Source organism: Rattus norvegicus, chromosome 2 (genome assembly GCF_021556685.1).
Source record: "Rattus norvegicus strain SHRSP/BbbUtx chromosome 2, alternate assembly SHRSP_T2T, whole genome shotgun sequence".
Lineage (NCBI taxonomy): Eukaryota > Metazoa > Chordata > Mammalia > Rodentia > Muridae > Rattus > Rattus norvegicus.
Window position 1 is genome coordinate 116,373,282 of NC_141535.1, and position 7,507 is coordinate 116,380,788.

Consider the following 7,507-nt stretch of genomic DNA (forward strand, 5'->3'; position numbering starts at 1 on the left):
CATCCTCATATTTGTTCTCTTTCTTTCTCTTACCACATGGTTCAAACTCAACCATTTGAAACTGAAAGTAGGGCTGCCTAAGATGATTCTCTGGACTGGACTGGCTACACACCCCACAATCACAACTGCATGATATCATTTCTTTCAGAGACTACAAACTGGCAATATTTGAATTTTTTTTTAAAGATTCTAGGTCTTAAATACAGAGGCGAATGCTAGCAGCAAACCATTGAATTGAGAATGGGGTCCCTGTTGAAGGAATTATAGAAAGGATTGAAGGAGCTGAAGGGGCTCGCAACCCCATAAGAACAACAATACCAACCAACCAGAGCTCCCAGGGACTAAAACACCATCCAAAGACTACACATGGACAGACCCATGGCTCCAGCTGCATGTGTAGCAAAGGATGGCCTTGTTGGGCACCAATGGGAAGAAAAGCCCTTGGTCCTGCCAAGGTTGGATCCCCCAGTGTAGGGGAATGTCAGAGTGGGTAGGAAGGAAGGGGAGGAAGTTGGGGACAGGGAATAGATAGGGGCCTATGGACGGGAAACCAGGAAAGGGAATAACTTTGAAATGTAAATAAAAAATATCCAATAAAAAAAGATTCTAGGTCTTGTATCTTTAAAACTGTTTATCTAAAAATTAAAAGTACACATATTTCATATAAAATACAAATATCTTTCTTTATGTGAAATAAAAATTGATGATTTCAAATCTAACAGTGACACCATTTTAGGCAGGGCAAAATACCTAATGCATTGCAATTCTCACCCACCCATTGTCTCCCTGATACCGAGAATGAAGATCCACTACCATCAATATTGCTTCCTTCTCTTCTGTCACAGATACATATTCATCTGTAAAAATGACTTTATTAAAAATGAGAAGTGGGCCAACAAGATGGCTCAATGATTAGAGGTGCTTGCAGGCAAGCCTGAGCTCAATCTCTGAGACCCATATGGTAGAAAAAGAAAACCCACCCCTGCAAGTCCTCTGACCTCCATACTCTTCCTGTAACCCATGAAAGCCACACACAAGCCCACAAAAATAAATAAATGAAGACAAAAATAAATAAATGAAGACTTTTTTAATGGAATGAAAATAGAAACTCAGAGGTTGTCTCCTCCCAGTTTTCTCTAACATTAACTACACTTCTCCCTCATCGGTGCTACCTATCCGGCTCCTCTTAAGACTTAGGAAACAATACCTCAAATTGTGGGTCCTCAGCAGGTTGATTTGAAGTAAAGAAAACCTCACAATCAAGATCTCTCTTTTTTTCTCCTCTCTTCTTGTCTCTCCACCCCACCCCATTCTCTCTCTCAGAGCACAGTAGAAGAAAGACCCCATTTGTGGTGGCTTAAATGAGATGTCCCACAGAGCCTTGGACATTTAAACACTCGGTCCCTGTCTTATTTCTGTTCTAGTGTGTGAACCATAGCTACATCATAACCAAGGCATGTTGTAAAGAAACACTTTAGCTCGGGGCCTGCTTATGTCCTCCGAGTTTCAGAGTTTGGTCTATGATCATCATGGCAAGGGATGTGGCAGAAGACAGGCATGCGCTAAAGCAGGAGCTGAGAGTTTGCATTTCATCCGTAAGCAGCAGGCAGAAAAGGAGAAAGTGACTTGGCCTGGGGTGACCTTTTGAAACCTCATATCTCATCCCTAATGGCACATGCCTTCCAACAGGGCCACACCTCTTAGTCCTTCCCAAACAGTTCTATTAACTAAGGACCAAGCATTTAAACATATTGGAGTGTCGAGAGGGGGACATTCTCAGTCAAACCACCATAGTCCTCAATTGATGTCATTATTTGTGGAGGCTTAGGAAGTGTGGCATTATTGGAGGAAGTATGTCATTGAGAGCAGGCTTCGACATTTCAAAGCATTGCACCGTTTGCAATCTGCCCTCACCCTCTCTTTGCTTTGTGATAGGGATTTAAAGTGTGAGCCATCAGCTTTCTGTTCCAGCTGCCAAGCCTTTGTTCTACCAACACAGATAACCCTCTGGAACCATAAACCTAAATAAACTTTCTTCTTTAAGTTGCCTTCGTCATGGTGTTTTGTGACTGCAACAGAAAAGTTACAGATACACCTATAAATGATGGCTTACTGTGACTTTCAACTCAGAAATGTCTTTGTTAACACTCAGAGTCTTAACTGAGTAGAAAAGAGTTGCGGGATATTTGATCAGACTGTGAACTCCTGGCTTAGCCTTAGCACACACCTTTAATCCAAGAACTTTCTGTTTATTGTAAACAAGATTGAATAAGGCAATCGTAGGTCAAGAGGTAATGCAAGCAAACCAGTTGACAGAGAGTGAACATAGGGAAAAACCAGAGAGTGAGAAAAAGTCAGGAGGATGGACAGAGAGACACACAGGAAGTAGGAAGGAGGGACAGTCAGCCTGGAAGGTTTTTTAAGACTGTGAAGAAGGAAAGGGGGCTTTTTCCTTCTTGGACATCAGTTGAGGAGGTAGATCTGCCTCTCTGAGCTAGTAGGCTTTTGCCCCAACATCTGTCTCCTGAGTCTTCATTTTGTAAAATCAAATGATTGGGACTTTGCTTAAAAACAACAGAAAAGTACTATATCTATCCTATAACATCTGTCTGCTGAACCAGAAAAGGAACAAAAATGGAAATTCAGCAGCTCTCAGAAGATGTCTAGGAACTGGATACCATTTTCATTCTGTCCAATACAAACCCAAGCACCTTCTTGACCCCATCCTTAGTGTCTTAGATTGGAAAAAAAAATCAATCACTTTGAATCACACATGTCCTTTACTTCTGTTATGTAGGTGCAAATCTCTGTTCCCAGCCTCAGTTTCCACCCAAGGTCTTACATAACTAAGCAAGCTCTTCCAGAAGTAAGTGTTGTGAACCTGTTCCCATAATCTCATCAAACAGGGAATTTAATCCAAATGAAACAAAACTACAACTGATGTTTCAGTCAGAGCCCAGAGGAACATTGCTTCAGGCTGTTGTCTACTCTTTGTGCCCACTCATTTCCCTTAAAGATCCTACAATATAAATTGCTATGGTCCCCATTTTCCTCTCCCTTGTCGAGATAGAGCGTGAGACACTAAATCATGTTACCAGGGTCTCTCTTTCCTAGGGTGCCTTGTGCACATAATGATCTTGTATGTATTTTCTTCTGGTCATCTACTGTCAGTTTATTCCAGAATTTAGTTATAAAATTTCCAGAAGAAGAGGGAAACAGGTTGGCAAGGTGTCTAAGTAGTTGCCACACAACCCTGATAATCTGAGTTCAGTCTCCAGAGTGTATGCAAAATAACCTAGAAGCAGTGGCTCTAGAAACACAGCCCTAACACTTCTGTGGGAGATATGGAGTTGATGAGACTGTAGTATTACTCTCATAATACAGTACAGAATTAGTCATGGTACAGCAACAGAAACAAGGGAGACCCTGGCGTAAATACAAGGTGTGAGAAAGGTAGGTTGACTCTATGGCGGGCTTCAAACTGGCAGTTCAGGAGACGAGGCCTAAACCTCTGTCTCCAAGAACTAGGCAACTCCAGACAACCCCAGGCCTCAGAAGCTGCCCCACAATCTGGCCTGAGGCAAGGACAATGGGTCAGCAACAGTTTCCAGACTTCCTCAGCTACTTCCTCAGCAAGTTTCCAAGCCTCCCCAGCAAAAGTTTCCAGCCCCCACACTCCAGTAATGGAATGTCCATAGAGATGAACCCAACAGATTAAGATAGAGGTCACCTACCCCAGATTCCTCCAATGTGCTTTAAATAAGGCCTGCAAACTCACTCAGAGTCCTAGGGAGCCTCACCTCTAGGATCATAAGCACATGTCAACACATGAAGCCTTATTACATGGATCCTTGGGGTCAAACTTGATTCCCTACATTAGCAAAGAAAACACTTTACTGACTAAGCCATCTACACAATCCATGAGTCCTATTATTTATGTCAAATTGTAACAATAATAATGATGCTGTCACTGTGTTTTCATGCCACCTAATGTTGAGTCATTTCTATTTTACAAATGTCTTTGTAAAACTATTCTTGGGACTAAAGGGAAAACTAGAACAGTGGCTAAATACACTTGTTGCTCTTGCAGAAGGCCTGGGTTCAATTTCCAACAGCCACAATGGTAGCTCACTACCATCTATAACTCCAAGTCAAGGGGATACAGTGCCCGTTTCTGACCTCTGCGGGTACCAGGCATGCATACAGTGCACAGACATACATGCAGCCAAAACACTCATATACATAAAAATGAATCTTTTAAAAGATTTTATTATATATATAATATATGCACTTATATATTATATACTTTCCTTCTCCCTACCCCCCACTTACCCAGTATTGTAACATAAAAAAAAAAAAAGACACTCTTCATTGAGTGGAACACTAGCTGTTGGGTTCAACGATTGATTGCAGGAAAAGCAACCATGCAAACGTCAGTCCCAGGACTTCCTAATTGTTAATCTTCCATCAGTTTCCAAAGCCTAAAATAGCTAATGATCTTCAGATAGCACTGAAGTGCAGACCAAGGACTCACTAGTCTTGTTCTTTAATTAAAAGGGAGATAATGTTTAACTTGTAAGAAAACAATGTGTTGATCTGATGAACTACAGAAACTGGCCTCAGAGACAAAGTCAACTGTCAACACAAGGACTTCAAAGAAGAGAACAGAGAACAGAAGCCCTGGCTGAGAAGACCCCTCCAGTCATGTGATCTTCCCATCCACTGTCCCCTGCATTCTTTTTCCTCTCCATAAAAGTGCTTTTTTTGTTCCTGCATCCCTTGAAATAGTCCTTCTTTAGGGGCCAATAACTTTTCTTCTGGAAGGCAGGCAGCCCTTAAATAAACCTGTTTTCCATCCCACAGCTCTGCCACTTGAGTATGGGTTCTCAAGAGGTGAGTACACAGATGAGTCTAGTAAAGACAGCAAATGTGGGCTGTTGAGAATGCTCAGTGGTTAGGGTGCTCACTGTGCAACCATGGAGACCTGAGTTTGACTCTAAAATGATCCACACAAGATAGTTATTGACAATCATTCTAATTAAGTCAATTAAAAATTTTGGAGAATTACTTCTACCAGAGACCCTACTAGGCATGGTGTGAATCAAGGGAGAACTGAAAGTGTCTAATGTCTACCTCCATCTGATGGCTTATCTACTACAGGCCCATTTCTCATCTGTAGGGTCAAAGGCAGCAGTCCCTGCCACCCGACTCCTAGCATCATTGGACAGCATAGCATGGTGACAAGCAGGTATCTACGGCCCACCTGTGCCAGAGACTGAAGGGCAGGTCCGTGGGTGGCATAGTTGTCTTCTGTCTGTCTTGTTCCTCCCACACTGCACTGCCTGGGTTTGATTTGATTTGATATTTATGAGTCCTATGTATAAAACAGCTTTGGCCACCAAGCCAGGAACCAAGCTAGGATAAACAAAAGACAGCCATCTGCTCTGCCCCTGACTGATATAAGAACACCACCACCACCAAGGTGACTCTTTGCCCATTGTCAGGAGAAAGATGATCTTTTAAACTGGGCAACAAGACAAGCAGCCTTCTGTGGTGGTTTTAATAAGAAAGGCCTCCATCGTTTCAGATATTTGAGTGCTTGTTCACCAGGGGCACCATTTAATAGGATTAGGAGGTATGGCTATGTTAAAGTAAATGTAACACCAGGGGTGAGCTTTGGGGGCTAAAAAGTCCATGCCCATACCCAGTCAGTCTCTCTCTCTCTCTCTCTCTCTCTCTCTCTTTCTCTCTCTCTCTCTCTCTCCTTATAGATCAGGATTTAACTTTTAGCTACTGCTCCAAGTCCATGATAATGGACTAAACCTCTGAGGCTGTAACCAAGCCCCCAGTTAAAAGCTTTCTTTCATAAGAAAAGACACCTTGGTCATGGTATCTCTTTCACAGTTATACAATGGTGACTAAGATACCCTCCAAACATAATCTCAAAGGGGTGAACCTTATAAAAGGTAAGTCTTGTTTTAAGAAGAGCCAGGGGTGAAAGCTTGAAGCAATTTTCACTGGTTTTCAAAATTAATTTAGAGAGGGTGGACAATAGTCCAGTTCATGTGTTCAACCTTTCCAGAGCTCTGAGGTCCATAGGCGCAGTGGAGCGTCCAGATTGTAATTAAGGCTTTACTGACCATTTGAGCTATGGACAAAATGAAGGCAGGTCCATTATCTGACCCAATAGCAGCCTGCACCCAAGAATAACCTATCTCTTAACCACTGCCACAGCAGTCTCTCTCTGGATAACAACAGCTTCCACCAATCCTGAGAAGATGTCCACAAACACTAACAGATAATTATACCCAATGTGAGGGGGCCTCATCTCTATGAAATTGACTTCTTTATTTCTCAACAGTGGCTAGTCCCCGCACAGGAATGGTGGGGACTCATTGTACCCCTTGCCTTGGGTTGACTTGTATGCAAGAGAGACATTTAGAGGCAGCCTGCCACCTCTCAGAGATGCAGAATCTGGCACCTAGAATATAATAACTCAGTTACCCTGATGCCACCCAGATGGGTAGTCTGAAGCAGTTGGAACACCAAAAGACATCCAAGGGCCTCAGGGAGGATAATTCTTGAGTTGGATCCTGGGAGCTGGCCTTATTCTCATCTTTCTGGGAATAGGTGGGTTGGGGAAGGAACTGTGTGTATCAGGAAAAGCAATGGGCAAGACAGAAGGGGTTCTACAAGCATCACTGCTGACTTTCAGGCTGCCTGATCTTCCCTCCAATTTCCTTGCCTTCAGATGTGTTGCTATGTGATGTCCCTTGACTAGAACTCCTTGAGGAAGGAGACCACTGTAAGGAGAGTACGAATTTTTTTTTCTGTTTCTAACATACTTTTCAGCAATCAATAGGTCTCTATCTTTATAAAAATGTCATGGGCACGAAGGGTAGCAAAAGTATACCTTCAGGCTGTATAAGTTTATCTATCTGTCCTTTCCCTAACATAAGGCTTGATTGAGAGCCGTCAACTCTGCCTTCTCAGCCAATGAGCCATATGGCAAGGCTTGTACCATATGGTAGTGCCCACGGTGGCCCACAGTATAGTTAATGCTGCTACAGTTTTCCTCACTATGTTGATGACCAGGCCATTTCTATTGGTGAACAGATTGGCCTCTGCTTCAGGCAAGGGAGTGTCCTGGAGATCTGGGCAACTGGCCTGAGAAATGTCCAGCAAGTCCTCACAGTCATGAAAGGAGACCTCAGGATTGTCATCAAGCATCAATGTCACAGAGTAGAGGCTTTGTATAGTAGCAGAAGTGACACAGCATTGATGAAACAACAGACTGTGATACTGAGTGACTTTTTTGGACATTTGGCATCTATTGGCCATCTGTCCATCTTATGATGGTTTTAACAGCATGAAAAAACATTAAATTCAGATTCTGGCCCTGGGTAAGTTTGTCAGCTTCCTTTCCCAAAGCAGAGAGAGAGTTTCTACTCCACTCCACCCCCTAAAAAGAATTTCCCTAATCTCCAGGAGATCCCAAATCCCATGG

General features: G+C 42.8%; 1 non-coding gene across 1 annotated transcript; it reads right to left on the minus strand.

Moving 5' to 3' along the window:
• Positions 1-5,365: 5,365 nt before the first annotated feature.
• LOC120101259 (small nucleolar RNA SNORA48) lies at positions 5,366-5,509 on the minus strand. Its single transcript, XR_015679323.1, has one exon. It is a non-coding gene; the product is annotated as a small nucleolar RNA SNORA48 (small nucleolar RNA).
• Between the last annotated feature and the right edge of the window lie 1,998 nt (positions 5,510-7,507).